Source organism: Passer montanus, unplaced genomic scaffold, assembly GCF_014805655.1.
Source record: "Passer montanus isolate IOZ18808 unplaced genomic scaffold, ASM1480565v1 scaffold21, whole genome shotgun sequence".
NCBI lineage: Eukaryota > Metazoa > Chordata > Aves > Passeriformes > Passeridae > Passer > Passer montanus.
In genome coordinates this window covers 12,720,018-12,740,179 of record NW_024366703.1, presented here as the reverse complement: position 1 = coordinate 12,740,179, position 20,162 = coordinate 12,720,018, and positions in this window count along the sequence as shown.

The following is a 20,162-nucleotide window of genomic DNA, read 5'->3' as shown; positions in this document are numbered from 1 at the left end:
GAAAATAGATAATTCTTATAAAATCTAATGTCATGACCAGATCATCCAACCAGGGCTGCACAGGCAGAGCCCTGCATCCCCTGAAATCTATAACACACGGTAAGGAGCAAAGAGTTCATCCCTGTGAAACCAAGTCCTGCTTCCATCTTCTCTCCTCCAGCCACTCACCAAATACCTTACCCCTCATCACCATGATCCTTATTTCAGCTCCTTAGGTGTTCTTGGCTCCAGTGCATCCCATTTTACCTTGGCAAGGTCCTCAGGGTCAACCTCTCAGTTGCTCGTGGCAAACCTTGCAGAAGCTCTTTGAGGAGCCTGGAGAGAAGCAGGACAGCTCTGTGCCTGCCCTCCAAGGGCACGTGGCAGAGGGATGCTCACCCTCTGCTGCTCCACAATGCTTGGATTCCCAGCTGCATCTGTGGCTGTGTTGGGTAATGCCAAAAGAGATCTCCCTCTGTCAGCCTTCATCCCAGATAACACCAACCAGGTCTGACCAGTTGCTGCGTGACTCCACCCACTTAATGCAAAGTTTCAAACAGGCTGTTATTGTCCTCCATTGGTTATTATTTTTCAAGCTAAAAATTGCTGGGAAGTGTGGTGTAAACACTGAACAAACACGGGGCCTCTCAGGATCAGCGGGGCCGCTCATCTTGGTGCAAGGCTGAGTTGAGATTGTGACTTGACATCGCACCAATGGCAGTGGCAGAGCCTCCATCCTTTGTATTCCATCCCACAGGTTTGATAGCAAAACTATCCTTCCTGGAACTGATCCCTGTCCTTAATATCTTACAGTCTTAGGCAAAATTTTCAAATTTGTGTTTGATATCTGAGTCTACTGTTGCAGCATGAAGACGCAAACAAGGTGTTTTAGGATGTGCTAGCATATGTTTGCCAGGTTCAAACTGTCACTTGATAAAATGCAGAAAGAAGTATGAAAAATGGTAAAAAAATTAAATAGCTTAGTCTGTCACTTGTTATTTGTTCATCTTGTAGATCTCTTATCTCTAATTTTGCTACCAGATGAATTACCTGACTTTTCTTTGAAAAGGTGACAGAAATGCTTTTAAAGAGAGGAGAATAGTTCCTGGGGCAGATTGTCACCACATTCAATCACCATGAATCTTCATAATTAAATTATATTAATTGCAGTAATTTTATTTTTTAGTGTTTTGATAATGATGTCATTTCACATAGTACTATATTGTTGTTATACTATTATGTTCACGTTTCTGACTTTCCTAGAAATCTTTGTTGCTGCAGGTGTATGTGGGGCTTCTCCAACCTAAATGATTCTATAATTCTGTGTAGGTACAAATGAGAAACCTGCATCTCCACATTTTAATGTTAAACCCTTTAAGCAAAAGGGTGACTACTGACACCTCCAAAGACAAGGGTGTACAGGAAGGGGAGACTCCCTTTTGGTATAATCCTTTCCACTGACTGATGAGTTATTCCATATCTAGCACACACAAATATGAACTGGGTTAAAGTGCTACAAATGCTAAGTACAAAAGCATTTTCAAGGTTTTCCTTTTTTTCCCTTTTTTTTTTCTTTTAATAAAGCTAACCTTGAAAGGTTGATTTCTTCAGCTGTATATTGTAGAAGCAAATACAGGTTCCAACTCTGTGTCCCTAAGAGAAAATTAAGAATCAAGGCTAGTATGGAGTTCAGGGAGTTCCTATTCATTTCTTCAAGACTAAGTTAGTCCAATAAAGTGTGGAATTACTCACATTAAAACTGAGTTATCTTCTGCTCACATCATTAAAGTCTGTTGTTGGGTTGCAAATTGACCTGTTAGCCAGTCACCCATAGAAATTAAGTAAACAAAAATGAAGAATTGTTTAAAAGATGCACACACAAAAAAATCTGCTTCCAAGTTATCCCAGGTCATCCTGGACAAAACTGGCTTCAGAGACAGTGAACAGAACTCAGAACTGTGATGTGTGGTATGGTCAGATCTTTGATAAAGCACCCCATTTAGAGGTATTTAATGCTTGTTTTTTTATAGCATTAAGAATTCATAGACAAAGAAAGATTGATTTATTAGAATTCAAGGGCTCCACAGAAAATTAGTATTTAATCTTACCTTCTTATTTAATTCTGTTATATATTTTATTGGACCAAACCCTCATTTCATTCTATCCTCAACATTTCTTCACATTTCAGAAGGAAAGTTTACTGCACGAACAGGTCACTTGAACTTCTAATTTAGTTAGAATTTAGTTGACTCAATAAATTATTCTTGAATAATTTGAATTAATAGATTTTACCTATGCATTATATTTTGGTGCCTATGTTCTCAGGGGAGATCAAGGAATGTGAATAACTCATTAGATCAAGAAGCCTTTCTCAAACCTGGTATGATAGTCCCAAACCATGCCTGAACCCTCTGCTGCAACATGGACTCAACTGTAATCTGGTGGTGCAGATTTCAGATCACTTACAAGATTCAGTGACTTTGCCAAGTTAAAATTAAAACAACAAAATATTAAAGGGTTTTTGATTTTACCTAAGATGAGGACATCGCTGTCTCACATCCTACGATGGGAGTAAATGTGTGCTATGCAATTTTTACAGATCAATTCCAGCCAATATTGAGCATCAAATGAAGTTTAACTTACCCGGGCTTTTCTCAGAACACATGAAGTGATTATTTAGTGATGTTCTTGCTGCCTTTCAGCAGCCAGTGAGACACCACAGCTCTCCTCTGGTGTTTGAGGCAAGGTTACTGGGAGAGCAAGGTATCCTCATACATGTAACAAATTACTCAGAGGATTTGCTCCAGCTGACAGGCATGAAATGGGTTTTCTATGCTAGTTTGCTAATACCAGGAAAGCTCACAGCTCAGCAGCATTGTCAGACGTCAGCACTTGTGTTGGCTTCTAGAAATCTTTGCACTTTAATGGGGTTAACTGCTTCGGTGTTATCTGGGACTGGGTAGGGAGCAGCAAGAAACAAAATGCTGACTCTCCATCCCTTAGAAGTGCCTGAGGGTTTCTCATCCATGAGTTTGTCCACGCTGTCCCTGAGCTCATGCACAGCTCTAGCACACCCAGCATCCTGCATCGAGCACTTTGGAATCCTGCAGCTGTGAGGAGAATCATCTCCTTTCCTTTCTCTTCAGCTGTGCAGTGCCAGCTCCATTTCATGTCCCCTGTTACTAGGGTGGAAGGTGGAAGGAAATGAGCAAGGCATTTTGTGTTTGCCTTCTCCACGATCCTCTTCTTTTCATAGATGACATTCCTACCTTCATCTCTGTTCTTGGCTGACTTCTGTTTTTCTCTTATATGCCAGCATGGGAAAATGATTGCTTATTCCATCAGGCTGGACAAGATGGACATTAGTATTTTGCTCTCCATTACTAAAACCAGCAAGGAAAATTACTTCTGTCCTGAAGTTTTATCAATGAATGTGGTTTTGTGAGGGATGAAGTGGCCAGATGTGGAAGAAGGTTCTTTCTGCAGTTAAAACACAGCCTTGTGCATTCTCTCCTCAAATCTCTCTTTAGCAACATCTGTAATCACCTTACATGATGAGGTACAGTGCATATAATATCTTACAATTCAAAAAAGGCCTAATAGGGATAATTCAGGCAAGTTATTGTTCAGGGTTGGTTATTTTATTTATTGTTTTCTTTTCTCTCAGTTTTAATTGCACCACTGTCAAGTCTTGATCTAGAGAATAAATTTTCTGGGCAGGGACCTGCCTATCCATGCACATTGCAGGGTGCATAATTCAGTTTTGGGTGTATGAATAATGTGTGAATATTATAGATAGTAACAGTAATGTAAAGGTCACCTTTTCCAATGTATCAATTGTAACAAATTTGAATTTAAAAAATCTTAAATACCAGCAAGTATATTTCTATTATTCCAGTCTGCTTGGCTGCTGAAAAAGATATGAAGGGATTGTTATTTATATCTGCTGTGCCTTTCTTATCATCCAGCTTCTAATACTTTTACTGATGATGGTATTAAAAGGATGACTCATAGAACAAAATACTTCTTAGCTAAAGAGAGAGTACCAAATTTCCATTTACTTTGTATTTTAATACCATCTAAACTAACAGTTGTTGCATGGCTTATTTGTAACTTTCATGTAAGCCCAAGTCTTTTTCTGATTTACACGGGGTAAGATCTGAAGTTTTTATCTTAATAAAGAAAATATATTTATTCCTGCAGTTATGCCTTAGTTTTCATCAAAGAGAATTCCAGGTGAATTACCTGATCATCATTTTCTGTGATAAAACACTCTGGTATGACTTATTTGTAACTTTCATGTAAGCCCAAGTCTTTTTCTGATTTACATGGGGTAAGATCTGAAGTTTGTATATTAATAAAGAAAATATATTTATTCCTGTAGTTATGCTATAATTTTCATCAAAGAGAATTCCAGGTGAATTTTCTGTGATAAAACACTCTGGCGCTCAGTGCATGTTCTGAGGGCAATATTGAATTAAAAACTACAAAATAGGGACCAAAGGAATACAATATAAACAGAAAATTTTAAATCTCCTGCAGCAAGGTATTTTAAGACCTATGGACACTATGTGCATTGATCTAATTTTTTGGGATGCAAATTACTAAATTACGGTGCAAAAAATGAAAATAAGAAATTACATTGATTTATACAATTTAATTGTCACTATTAAATGGAATTTAGCCACTATTAAATGGAAACACATAACACAAACCCCAGATGGTTCCATATCAGACCTTGGATGTGGTATGGGGCCTGGTGTTTTTGGGTTTAATTGTCATTTTGCAGGTGATGGTTCTGTTCCATCACAATCCCATTCCCAACTTCAGTCTAGCACAGAAAGTTTCCATCAGGGCACTGTTATGTTTGTGCCAGTGTAAATATATTCTTAAGTACTTGTGGTGTGGCAACACCTGTGATGCTTTCATAAAATTTGTGTTGTTTTGTGGTACTCTCTCCCCTTGTGACCACATGTTTGTGTTTGTGCCCCATTCTTGTTGTGTCTGGCAAGGAGGTTTCAGTTTGGAGCTGTGATTTAGAGATTTGTTCCTCAGAAGAACTCCTGGAAATGCTGACATGAGGAGAATCAGCACATGGATGGTTCCCAAAGTCTGCTTGGTGCCTCTCACTGGCTTTGCCACTCCCTGAACAAAAGGATGGCTTGCACAGGGAATACTTTTATCCTATTTGCTGGTAAGAGCAACTGTAAGCAGGAGGGCTTCTTTATTTTTCTTTTGAGTACTGTTTCTTCAGGCAACTTGAGTTTTTAGTATACCTTGAGAATACTATCAGAATTTTATGAATTTGTTGGCCACTACTGGAATTAAATCCAGTAGGTTGGTTTCAATGAAGCACGACCTTTGCCCTCTGCTATTTTTGGAAGGTCTTGCAAAACTCCTCTGAGAGAGGCCAGCTAATACAGGGTAGACTGATGAGAAGTATCTAGTTTATAACATCTTTCTGTAAATAAAGTGATGAAAAGTATTTAGTTTATAGCATCTTTCTGTAAATAAAGTAATAAAAAGCTACAGGATGACATCCATTTATTTTGCAGGCCAGTTAAATCAGTATCACATTCAAAATTACTTCAGAAAAATTGAGCATCATCATTTTAATTTTAAGCCTTTTGGCTTTGAAGTTAAGAAACATTGCTCTTTAAAAAAGAATTGAAGAAAACAATAATGAGGAACAGCAAAAGCTTTTTAAAGGGCTTCCCTAAATAAGAGTTATGAGGCAGGGCTGCAAAGCATGAAGTCATTTAAGCTTAAGGAATGTGGGAGTGGGATGTTGCAACCAGCACAGCACTCAACATTACCACACCAATTAGACTTAATAAGTTTAACTGGAGTATTTCACAATGTGAGTCCAACCCAACCTCTTTTTAAGCCAGCTGAAGTGATTGTCATTGTTTTCAACAAGCGAGGGTACAAGGCTGCACTGCAGGATTGATTTCAGGGTTTTGTAGCTGTTTCAAGGTGTATATGGCTGAACATGAGTGCATGCAAATGTCTGAAAAAGCTGTCAGATTTCAGGGATATTTCAGTGATCTGTAACTGGACAGGCACTAAATGCTAAGGGTGAACAACTGGAGAGTGAAAAGCTTTAGGGCTGGTTTTTGTGTGGACTTCCTGCTTCTGAAAACCAGTTGGATTGTTTATGAACACATCACTGAGTTGGATTGTTTATGAACACATCACTTGTAGGTGATTGCAGCGTGCAGGGCTTGATTTTTCAAGGAGCTGTGCCTGTTTTGGGATTATTCAACACTTACGTCTTATGAAAAGAAATTACATCATCCTCCTAAAGTGCATTATAAGAAAAATGTGACATGTTATGGAGTTGCTAACCATGAAGTGATTTGAGCAATGCTGGCATGTGCAAAGGAGGAAGTGCTGATTATTCTGGGAATTTGCAATACTAGTTATGCACAATGTATGTAAGTGTTTTAAGCAACTATCATCTGCTTTTCTACCAGCTAGACTACAGTTTTATTTTGTTGAGATTAATGAAAAACACCTAATGATCAAAGCTAGAATTATTGACAGCTACCAGAGGTGAGAGTCAAACAACACCTGGACTGTCAAATGACAAGGGGAGCCTTGAACACTGATTTGGGATGGGAATGTGCTGTTGGCCTGGCATTGGGAGCCAGGGCTTGCCAAAATCCTGGGGGCTACTGGTTATATGAAAAGGACTCAGAGCCTGCATCAGAGGTGATAAAAAGTAAGGGGTCTGCAGACAATTTGCTCCACTGACCCCAGATCTGAGCCTGGACATCAGAGCCTGGCCCAAAAAGATGCAGTATTTGGATAAGAAATCAAAGGCCATCCTCATCTGGGGAATTTTCATGGGTTCTGAGAAAACCAGCTCTTTCTTTCTCTGAAAAACATCCTGCCAGCCTTGAAAACACATCAAAGGGATTGTTCTTCATGTACCTAATGTCTCTTCTTTAAGTAATAATTCTCTATTTGCTTTAAAATAGAAAATTTACCAGGTGGTGTAAGCTAATACTTTATTTAATTTGCAATTTATAACACATACAAGATAAAGGCCTTTTTAGTCTTTTTAGTATAACACTGCTTTTAAAATACCTGGAAGTGCATTCACTGGCATGAAATCTTAAATACAGTAAAAATGTCACTTCAGGATTCTTTGGTTTGGCCTTTAGAAAACCTTCTCTGGTTTTCTCCCTTTATCCCAGAAAGATTTCATATTGAAACTTTTCTCTTATCCTGCAGCAATACTCTACAGACAGAAGTAATAATCTAAATTATTGCTTCTTAGGCACTGTGTACATGGGTGCCTTTTAACTTGCTTGCTGCACTCTGTGAGTCTGGTATGATACATGAGTCAGATATTTAATGGGCATACTTTTTAATGCCATTGAAATGAAGTTGTTCAGGTGATAAAAGAAAGAACTGTCATCAGACAAGCACAGAATCCATAGAGAGTGAGTTTGGTATGTGTTTTCAAGATTTGCACAATGCTCCTCTCCATTGTGTAAGTGCTGATTACAGGGAGCTCCAGGTCTCAAATAGAAGCAATTACAGCCCTCCACATCTGTAAGGAACATTTGCAAGATTGTCATTCACAGAGGCCAAAAAGTCGTGGCATATTTGGTATACCATTAGAAGATAAGCTTATTTCTTTCATTAATGATTCATTCCCCCTACCCTATTCATAAAGAAAAAGTACAGCAATGAACAACTTTGGGACAGTGAGCAGCAGGGGCGTGGCCATCTCAGTTACTGAACTGGGAGAGGCAACAAGCCCTGAGTTCTGCCTTTCTGGGCCATAAATGTTGATGTGTCTCAAACTGATGCAATACATACATCTAGAGAATTGATAAGGAATGATAACATATCTCAAAAAATGATTACTTTGTAAGAAGAATCAGAGTCTCATTTTATTAGAGGGTTCCCTGAATAGCTGAAGTGTCCTTCCACAATCAGCCAGGTGGATGTGTAAATACCAGAATCTCTGTCTACCTCTATTTTCAGTTGATTTGCAGAGACACTCTGGTCCCTAATTATGTCTGGTGATTCATCTACTCCATCAGCCCCAGGAAGGAACATTTTCTGGTTCTCAGGCTGGGGTCTGTGCCCTGACAATGCCCTCATTGTACAAGGGGTGAGACCCAACCTGCACCACCCCCCTTCACACTGCAGTGGGGAGCTGTGTGGGGCACCACCCCTCCCCAGTCCTTCAACCTAAATGAAAAAAACCCAGCCCACACTGCATTGCTGAGCAGTTCATTACTGCCTTGAAATAGCATAGCCTCTAAACAGCACATTAATTATCAGCTTGTCTCATTAGTTAATCCCATTAGACTGATATATGCAGGCATTTTATCAGCAGAATCGAAAGTAAACTCCTAGGAACATCACTTTTCTGGCTGCATTTCCTGTTGTACAGTAGATCAAGAGACAACTTGAAAACACTCTTGCTTTGGTGTAGGGCAAACTTGGATTCATTTCTTGTGTTCAGATCAAAGGGCATCTGATGATGTTCAGGGTAGGATAAATGAGGTGTGTGAGATGGTAGCACAGAGAGCATGTTCTACTTTACAACCAATTTGCATTACCAGAGTTCCTTGCATGAACCAGGAATGCAAAATGCCAGGGACTGCACAAGAATCATGTCAAGATACTTTCAGCTAATCTTAAATGAGAGCAAGAACAACCAAGTGAGCAATTCTTCCCTCTGGAGTTTGCATTAGCTCAGAGATCCCCACCTGGGACACGATGGCACTCCATGGGGCTGTCTGTGAGATGCTGTGACAGCCACAGAAGGATCACTTTACTAACCCTGGCATTGTCACACCAATTCACCACCTGCCTAAAGGGAAAAGACTTTACAATATCTACTTAAAATAAGTTCCAAGTAGTTTTATTATCAGATATTAATCTGAAAACTTATCTAAGGGCTTGAAGTACTGCAATACTCCATGACAGTTTAGAAATTATAAAATATTATAACAGGCATGTATTAATTAGAGAAATAAACTCTTGAATGGAACTTTGTGATCTGGGTCTCAAATGTGCTTGGAGTTTCCTATGAAGCTAATCAATATTATTACAGTTGTAAAAACACCTGAATAGTGCAAGCATTTTATTACTCAGGACAGGACCAACAACCACCTGTAGATATTTTATGCAGAAGAAAAAAGCTCAGAAGTTAACAGAGAGGGTCGTGAAATTGAGGGCAGTTTTGCATGCACCTTTTAACTCCCCTTCAGAGTCATTTCCATCATCCTTACTACCAGTGGCATCACTGCAATTCCCAGAGGGACACAGAGAAAAAAAATGGATGATCCTGATCCTGATGAGGCAACAGCTGAAAGGAGCAGGAGGGCTGCAGGAAGCAGAGCCTGACAGTGATGAACCAAAGAAAGACTGAGACATCTGGCAGCAGTCACTGCTGCCTCCCCACAGCTGCCAGGAGTTAATGGAATCCTCTAGGTAAAGCCATGCTGCAGCATCCCTTAGAAGGATTTAAAGGAAGCAGATATGACAACTATTCTGATATTTTGTCCTTTCATATTTATGGCTTCATGACATTCCTTCTATAAAGGTGCTTCTAGTTCATATCTGTGTTTTATACATTAAATGTTAGAGGTGGTTGAATTTTCTTATATTAGATGAACTGCATCTTCCTGCTTTCCATGAGTGAATAAAAACAGGATGACTTATGTCCTCGCAGAAATCACAGTGAGAAAACACTTTTCCAGTAGTGAATCAGATACTGCTTGAAAATATCTTGGTGCTGCTCAGTGGAGCTCACATTCCACTGAAGCACCATGAACAAAATAAAATAAAATCTGGGAGTTTTGGCGACTGGATGGCAGTATTTGCCTGCAACCATATATTTACAGTGTCAGCTGCATGTTGTTATTAGAGTTTAGGATACAAGGGTGTATCAGTGCATTTGAGATCCTAAAGTGTATCCACACAGTTGGCATATTCCAGTATCTTCTGTCAAGTAGAGAGTTGCAATTTATGTTATTTGAATCCTTGAGGGGTGTAAAAGTTCTGTTTATGTACATTCAATTCCACAGGAATTGACAGACATGGAGTAATAGGATATTTGAATATGTCTGATGTCCTATATCATATTTGCTTGAATATCTTCTGGGAAGCATAAACCTGAACATTTAGTTCAAATAATTGCATTGAAGATACAGTTGGAGACAACTGTGTTAAAAAAATTAACACTAATTTAAATTTGTTACTTTTTAAAAGTAGTCTAGTAGTTGAGGTAGTTTCTCTAGAGACTTGAGAATGAGTATGCAGTTTATTTTTTTTTTTTTTATTTGTGCTATTTTGTGTTATAAAATAGAAGGAATAGACACTGATTAAATGAGTGCTTTCACTGGCCATGGCATAGTTGGAGCCAGGAGCCAGAGTTACAATTTCTGAGTGTTACAGAGAGATGAATAACAGCTGATATTCCTAAATATCCTTCAGTGAAAGCCAAGTCGTTTGGATTTTTTTTATTGATGTTTTTTATTTTTTAATTGTAGGCTACCTCAGGGAAGTGAATTAACAGGACTCTTTATTCAGTTTCACAACTTTGTTCTGCTCTTTGCACCGCCCCAATCCCTGCTGAGCCAAGAATGCCAGCCTGTGGTGCAGGTACATCCTCCTCCTAAGCCACTCCTAGTGCTAGAACTTGAGCCCAGCTTGTTCTCATCTCTTTTCTCCTCCCTACACATCACCTGCAAAACATTCCTGAGCTGGGGTTCCTGTGCTGAGCATCACAACAGTGCTCTCAGCTCTTCCCAGGGCAGCTGGAGCCTCATGCAGGTGATCCTTGGTCCTGCCTTCATCAGGCTCTGGCTCTTCCTGCTGGGCTGAAATGGGATTTTTAGCTCCTCTGTGATGCTGTGTGATTTTTTTTGTGCCATGAGACACCTGTTCACTTCCAGGTGCCATAAATAAATACCAATGCTTGCAGTGTGCTCTAGTGGAGCATTTTAGATGTAAAGTCTCTGAGATTCCAAGAGGAATACTGCAAGGAGGTGCTGGAATTGAGCCACCATCACAGAGGTAAATTTGAGCTATTTTGGTGATCATATAGATTTTCAAAATCTACTGTGTTCTTCTGAGTTTGGTGATGCTTTCTAGCAGCCAAGTTGGAAAAACCTGCTAACATGAGCCTCCTGAAAGATGCTCAGGATACAGGTATGGAAGGCAAACAAGCAGGAAGAAAAAGTGATTAAGATAAGAAAGACTTTTTCAATCTTAGCTTTCTGAAGGAGTGAAAAAATTATTTAAGGTTTGAAAAAAAGAATAGACCCCATTGTTTTGGTCTCCTTTTTGTAAGCATTAAGGAAGCAATAAGATATATGATATGTGTATGGTTATAGAGGTACAGGCGTGAATATGAAACAAGGTGAAGTTGTAGGGGATTTTTTGAAGATTCATTCTGAAAAATCTCTCAATTTTTTGATATTTGCTACTCCACTCAGCTTAGTAACATCTCCTAGGTAAAGTATGTCTGGTGGTAGAAAGCAGCTGATTTTTCCAATGAGCATCACAACCATCACTGTTAATCCTCAACCTCCTCTCATAAGGAGCAAGTTCACACTACCACCTAGTGCAATTCCTGTTCCAATGCAGCAGCATTATTCTGTCTGCTGTCTTTTTTATTTATAAACTCTTCTGAATAATTAATCTATCTATAGTATTTATTGACTGCAACATTAACTCTATATTAATGAAAGAAACAGACACAGAACACAATGGGTTTTCTTCCAGTAAGTCCTCTGTAAATAATACCCTGACTTCTGTGCTTCATCTGTCTATTTTCTCTCATGTATATAGCAATTTTAAGGCAGCAATCATTCTGAAGCACAACAGCACACGCCTACACCCCTGCTGAATTATGCAGCTGTGGGTTTATATGAATGAACAGTGGTTGCTTTGTACAAACACCCTGTTAATATTTGAAGTGTGATTTGGAAAAGGAGGGTAGATTGTCTTGATCTCATTTTCTGTGGTATGTAAACCCCCAGTAAATCTCTAAGTTCACAATAATTAGCATTCTGGTTTTAACAAAGAACAATATGGATTACCCAGCTAATGTTGCTAATTCCTAGTGTGTAGCTATTACTTTGGTGGTATTCTACTTCTTCATGAAACAATATATATTTTTAAAAGGTATGTCCAATAGAAATACTCAAATAATATAGGAATTATTTAAATTAAATTCTTAAGGGCAAAACATAATGTTGCTCCTTCCTATGGCTATGTAATAATACATAAAATAATAATACTAATATAAAAAGAATGCACAAGCCCATTGTCCATTTACAAGGGACTTTGGTGTTTGAGTTTTCTTTATATTGAAATTCTCATTTGTCTCAATGAATTATTTTACAATTGGATATTACCACTTTTTAAAAAGAAGCTACATGAACTGATGTTTTATTTTTATGTTTAATTCCCCAGCCTTACTTAATGCTCTCTCAATAGGAAAAATATATAGAGAATTAACTTAATGCTCAGCAGAACTTTCTGAAAAATGCTTTCTCTAATACTAGCTGTATTTGTCTTTGCTCAAAAATATAGAATATATGCTTATTTCATTTAAAGAAACAATGCAAATCTGTTCATTGTAGTGGTGTTTATGGACTAACTGAACTCTGAGGGAACTACATACACTTTAATTCAATAGCCTCATTTTTTTATGTCCCTTTCATTTGAAAGTCAGATCTATAGAGACCAGAAGGATCAATCTCCCCATAAGCACAAAAACAGCTGAGGAAATCCACTGATTTGGAATTCCAGTGTGATTTGGGCAAAGGGATCCTGCCCCCATGCAAAGCTAGAAGTGTTCAAAGCTTAGGCTACAGGCTTAAAGGGACAAACTGGTACTTGATGGATAATTCCTTGGAATATTCCTGGAAGGGGCTCAAATATGAGCAGAATGTACTCAGTTTATTTAATAATCATAAGCTATAGTATTGCAAGTGTGTCACTAGAAGCTGTTTCGACCTCTTCTGACAGAGTGAATGTTTCTGAGAGGAACATCAGCTGTGGTGTCACAGTTTGCCCACCACACCAGCAGTGGCTCTTTCTGTCATGTGGTGTCTCTGATTCTGCTTTCTCTGTCATGGCAGGCAGGTGTGCCTAGGGATTAACCATGGGAGCTTTAAAGGAGTGAAAGTTTGTGATTGATGGCCATAGAGCTCAGGTGAATTTGCTTTGAGATGTTGGGCCATGCTCCCAAACACACGTTTTGAGTGGACTCCTCAGAGATTTGTGTTACAGCTATTTAGAAGAATGCAAAAAGGACAAAGAGCTTCAGTGTATTTTTCCTCTCTTGTGTTTGGAACAAAATGTGCTGATGCATAAATTCTGCTGAATTCATTAATATGTAAGGAAGAAGTTTAGCATCTGCTTGGGATGATTTCTTTTAAATGATCAAATCTGGATTATTCACACCTGAAAGTCCATAACGAAAACACATTTGGCTGAGGCTCTTCATGTACACCAACAGCTTTTGAGATGAATTTTGGAGTGCTGAGGAAATTGCATAGGCATGAATAACTTATGAGCATTTAAAAAGGACTTGTAGATGACCTGACATGATCCAGCTAAAATAGTGGAAAAGGGCAGAGGATTTTGGTGACAAAGATTTAAACCATAGGAATACAATTAATAGGCTTGATTTAGGTATTGGAGAGATTACAGATGTAATCATACATGCTGATACCATGTGCTTTAACTGCTAGAGGACATTGAGCAAGCACAATGTGCTACTGTTCATTTAAAGTAGCTGCCACTGTAGCACCTACAGCCTGAAACTGATGGGTTAGAAAAATAATGCCAGTCAGAAATAAGCCTCCAGTGAGGCTGCTTAAAACTGTGTCTTCCAAAGATGAGTGCTCAAAGGAAAGTGATGCTAGTTTTATGCATAACCTGATTTAGATATAAAATAAGCCAAGATAAAATATGCAGATGACACAGAGGTTGACAGCATGACAAATATTGATGCTGAAGTTGCACAGAGTAACATGGATAGTTTGGTAAACAGAACGAACCCATGCAATTAGCCCTGTTTTAATATATTCATGTACTGAATTGTATGTCTGAAAAAAATCAAATTTATAACTGGAGGGGAGGATGGTATCCTTGAAAACAGCAACTTTGAAAAGTGCTTATAAATCATCTTGAACACTGAGTCAACACACACTTCTAATGTGATGTGTGAGGCAAACAGGATTAACATGAATTTGTAAATCTATTCAGGAAGGCAGTGTGTAGGAGTAGGGAGGTAATTTTTTGTTTATATAAGCCCTGATGAAGCCAGTACTAGAATATTGCTTACAAGTCAGGTATCAAGTGTTTCTGACAGTGGAAGAAATGGAGAAGGTGTAAAAAGAAAGGCACGAAGATTATCTGAATGCTGGGGGAAAAAAGCCTTACTGTGAAGGACAGAATGAATGCAATTTGTTAAGCACATCAAAAAGAATTCTGAAAAGTTAAGTCCTGATTGTAGCACAGAAGTAGCAACATGTGGCAAATATATATTAAAAGGCTTTTTTACCTCAAAGAAGAAAATATAAGGAAAAGCAAGGGCGAGAATCTTCAGCAAGCACATTCAAACTCTGTCAGATGAAGATCAAGATGTCCATTACTCAGCAGAACAGGTCTGATACACCCCCAATCTTGGTATCTTCAAGCTGAAGCTGTTTCTTCCCAAAGGATGGGGGGCTGCCTCTCTAGGCTGATTATTGGTCTTGGACTCAGACTATGATGCTTCCTCCTTGTACACAATATATCTCAGTGTTCTCCCACCCTGCATGGGATTTATTTTTGTACAGAAACAGAATGGCCTTAGGAGTAATAAAAACAAATATTTTAATGGTAATGTGTCCAACATCATTATGTACAAAACTGAAGAAAAAGGAAGCGTAGAGCAGTAGCAAAATTTGTTTTCTGATAATGATTATAAAATAAAAATTGTCATACAAGAGGCACCTTTTTTTTATGAACATGATAAACCCACTAGATGGCACTGAAACATCCCTTTACAGTTCTCACTTTGACCAATAGCCTCATTAGCCAACTATTTTAATCAAGGCTAAAAGGAATTTATGAACCACAGTATGAAGAATCTAAGAGACATAAAATTCTGATATTACACGAGAGGAGTTTTCTTTCTATCTCTTTACTGTGCATAATATACTGTTTACAGTTTATTTTATTATTATCTGCATTATCTTATGCGCTTAAATGTTTGGAGGTTTGTTTGAGGGAACTTAATCTGTACTAAATTGTATTAAATCCTCCTTAGAACATGGATTTCTGGCTAGGCATTGTTGTCTTCCTGCTAGAGTAAATTTATTTGAATTAATAACAGCAATTCTCTATTTGAAAGTGAAATAGAGGCTATGGGTTCCTCTCTCACTAGGACATGGAATCAAAACTGCCTCAAATTCTATTAATACACAATAACAGGAATTACTGTTCCAGTAAGACACAAGAAATATGCTGTGTATTTATAAAGACTCATTTTCTGGGATTTCATCTATATAATAAATTATTTACAGGTAAAATTGATCACTTTGAAGCTGTTTCTTCCAAACAAATAGATGTTGCCTTTAAGTACTCAAGGTATTAAGTGGGAAGAAAGATATCAGCTCTCATTTCACGTTTTCCCAGAAATTTTTAAGATCCTCAGCTATTCAGGGTGACTGGCTTGTGAGAATGATGATGGTGAAACTGATAAAATAATGTAATTAACGTATAGGTCTGGATGAAGAAATATAGAGGGTATATAGCATAGTGTTTTAAAATGCAAAGTGGTCGAGTATTATGCTATCTGATAAAATTTTAGTCAAAAATTAAAAGAAAAATAAACCTTCTACTGATGGCAGTCTCATGCTGAAAACATTCAAGCCCTACAAATATCAGCAGAGTGACTCGAGGTGACTGTAAATGTCTGGATGTGCCTTGAGTTTGGCCCTTCAGAGAATGGGAGCTGGCATGTCCCCTCCTTGGAACTCAGAGTCTGTAAGTGTTTTTGACAGTTTGAGCTTTAGGAGCTTTACTTGTGAGCCAGGTGAAAACTGTCCTTCTGCAGAAGAAGGTATTAGTAAATATAATTGTTTTTCAGCCCAGAATACAGATGTTTTGCTACACAAAGGGCTAGTAACAGCAGCCTGGTATAGAATATTAAAAAATGCATCTAGAAATTTGATAAACTCAGCCCCAAAAATTCACCAACTGAAAAAGCAAATAATTGCACAAGCTATTTGGATAAGGCGCTGACAAATCCCAAGAAGAAAAATAAGAATGATGGGAATTCGGAAGGTGGGGCTGTCACTACAATATGTAAGAACTACACATCAGCTGCGATCAATAAAAGAAGCAGAGCTACCACTTGCTTAAATACTCTATTGACAAGCAAGAGGTGGGTCATTAAACATTGGATCTATTGATCTGTCTGATTGAATCATTGATCTGTTACCCAGTTACTCCACTGTAGTGCCACATTTTAGTTCACAGAACTGGAACTATTTTGCTTTGGTTCTCTTTAGCCAGTATCTGTTTATTGCATTGTCATCCTTGGAAATGGGTGTGTAGCATAGCTGCTAAGCCTCTTATCTTTTTCATGGAAATCATCTGGAGATTTTTTATAAGGCCCCTGTCTCTTCCTCCAGCTCAGTCAGTGGTGAAATCCTTTTTTGGCTTATAAAGAACAGAAGATGACTTGTGATAAGCCAGCTGACTCGCTCTACAGCTGAGCTGGGATGAGGTTAAACATGGAGCTGCATGACAATATAGAGGGATGCCCACAGTTTCATCCAAAATCACTCGGGTGGATGCTGTGATAACAGAGCAGAAAGCACCTGAACAGGTCTACACAGATCTTGGTGTTTAATTGTTTTAGATTAGTCAGCTATCAAGCTCAAAGCAGGCAACCAGCCCTGTAGCTGGAGATTGACTGAGGACCCCATAAGCTGGGTCAGCTAAGAAGGATATGGGACCTCAGTTGGTGTATTTTCCCCATTTCATACAAAAAAAACCAATTCTCATTAACTCATTCTGTCATTCAGTTACAGATACTGTTTTTTATGAGTTTCTTTTCTTGCTGTTCTTCATTTTATGACATTAATATGGCACTATCAGCAGCTCAATCATATGAATGTCAACCAATTAGAGATAATTTGTGTGGGCACTGTTGCATTAGCTAAGTGTAATTTCATTCTGTGGTCAGGTATTGTAGTGGCTTTCTTGTTAGTCTTCGAAATGTTCATAATGATCTGTTCATAATAATGAATAAAGTAACATGAAAATGTGATAGCTTAAATCATTCTTCAATAAGATACAAAATAATTGCATTTTAATTCCTTTTATTTGCATGGTTTTTTTCCCCCCACGTTTAGGTGTTCCTTGCTTCAAGAATAGCTTCACCTCTGGAGAAATAACATTAGGTCATGGGGACAGTTTTTACACAGTTATGCCAGATGGTTTGTGTTCTGTGTCCTGGCTTGTTGGGAGTGCAGGCTCTTGGGTCTTCTGCTCCTCAGTGTGGTCTCTGACCATGACTTTGTCCTTGTGTATCTCAGTTTCTTTGGCTCCTGACCTGTCCTTGCTGTACTTCCAAAGTCTTGAGGCTGTGATCTTGTAAATTCAAGGTTCAACAGATGCCTCTTTAGGGCCCTGTACTCAGTCCTTACTCATCCTGGCTGGAAAGCTCCTTTGGAAAGTCCCATGATTTTCCCCAAGCTGTCTCATGTCCCTGGCCTGACCTGATAATTGTCCTGTTCTGTTTTTTCAAATGGATCCTGCATTTTCCTTTGCAGTACCCCGTTTGCATTGGGCAGGGAAGGCCTTTCACAAAGCATGGCTGGGAGCTGTGATTTGGTGATAAAACCCGGCTGCCCAGCTGTCTCAGGTACATGGTCACAGGAGCAGAGGCACTGGAAGCCAAAGCTGAAACTGCTCTTAACACCCTTTTGTGAAGGAGGTAGACTTGATGCTTGTCAGAGCTCTTAATAAATAAAGTAAATAAAGTATTTCTCTGTCTCTCTTCACAAATGAGAGACTGTTTATCTGTTGATCCTAAGAAGCAACTGTTCCCAGGTCCAACATAGAAGCATAGCTAGTTTTCCCAAAGCCTTTTTTTCCACCTTTGGAATAATAATAATACATTTTGCTTGTACTGTGTTCCTCTTTCTCATTAACTTTTTCAAGTGTTTCTTTATCTGTAATTAATCTTTTTTTGGTCATAAAAAGGTATAAATATATCCATTTAATATGCAACCTGCACTTAAAAAGATATTTTTATTATGTTGTCTGTGAAAGAAAAATAAGGCTCTGTGTTTTCATGGAAACCGGGCAATTCTTTTCTTTTTTGTATTTATTAAGCATAACAAAAGATTTGGTTCTTTTGCATTCATTATTTGAAAATTGCTCATACTCAGTTGGACAATTTATGGAAACCGGGCAATTCTTTTCTTTTTTGTATTTATTAAGCATAACAAAATATTTGGTTATTTTGCATTCATTATTTGAAAAATTACTCATACTCAGTTTGACAATTAAAAAAAATCCACAGAACACAAATTTTTACTTAGTTTTTATTTTGAGTCTTAAAAACAGAAGTACTGTGTTTGTCCAAAATTACATTACTCCTAAGATGGTGGTGACAAACGTATTTTTATACTTGGAAAAATTAGTATGTCTTACATTCACTTTGCAATGACTGGGTTAGTCTGGCATACTTTTTTCCAGAGCTGTTGAGGGATTTGTTTAGCCCAATAGGATTTGTATTGATTTCTGTTTCACTTTTCTTTTTTTTCATGATCTTTATTCTTGGGGTTTTTTCTTATATTGATTCTGAAAGCTTTAGCCATTTGGGTTATTACAAATGTTGCTATATTTATGCTGTAATCCTACTACAATAATCAAGAAGTCAGACTTTCACAGACTTTCATGCACACACAAAAACCAGAACTTTCAACTGGTTTGCTGGAATCTGAAATTTCTCAAAAGAATTTATCATATTTTTTTCCAGATGATTTTTCAGGTGATACAGGAACATTAATCTATAGTGTTAATTGGTAGTTATTAGATACTATTGTTCATTCCACTTAGACCTAAATTTCAAAGATACATTTGAGGTAAGCCAGTGAGCTCTGGTTTATGTCCTATCTGAATATTTAATCTGTATGGACCAAAGTGCTGTATAAATATGAGACCATTTCAAAAGAAATTCAAGGATTTTCAGAAATAAAAACAACTATAAGTACACAAGCACAAAGTTTAAAAAGGTTTTCCTGATTGGCTGCCAAATACTCAACATAAGCAAGTTTTCTTAAACGAAGAAAAAAAGATCAAGATAAACAGTCATTCTAGCAAGTCCCAGATTTATGTTTCATCAATTAAACTCAGCACTGCTTTAGCTGCCTGTATATGTTTCGATATGTAACTGTATTATTTTGGATTTGATGAAAACCCACAAGCAGCATTTGCCTAACTTGGGAATTCAGATGGTCCCTAGAAGCTGTGGGACTAAGTTGTTTAAAAATCAAGCAATCCTAAGAGGAGCTGTCTTAGGGAAGAGACCAAAAAAAGTCTTATAGGGATGTCAGCTTCAACAGCACTAGTTATTAAGAATGATAATTCCAACCACTTGGAATTATGCTAGCTAACCCAGTGGATCAGAAGACTCTTTGATACCAGTGCTGCAGATCAAACCTTGCCAAACTTCAAACTGCAGCTGTATCCCAAGAGGAAAAACTTTCTCCATCTAAGGCAGAAGTTGGTCAGCTTCCAAAAGTGATTTATTCCTCCCTTCTTAATAAAATATCTTTTGCAGTTTTGTGTGACAAAACTCACCTGTAGCTTGGAGGGCTCAGGTTGTAGAAAAGCTAGCAAAGAGCAATTATCCATCCCACCACTAGGTGGGAAGCATTGAAAAATACTTGCACATGCAGTGGGATGTGATGAAACCACGGGCACAGAGGACTGAGGTTGAGCAGAGTGAATGCTCTTACATGGCTTTGCTGTAAGCACCTGAATGATAAAGTCAGTTCCCTCTGCGGGGCTGGGAGCTGCTGTTGGTTATACATCCTACATGATGGAGTGAACAGGGATTCTGGTTCAACCCAAATTCTGCACCAATCCACTAGGAATGTGGACTTTTCATTTAGAATAAGGTTTTA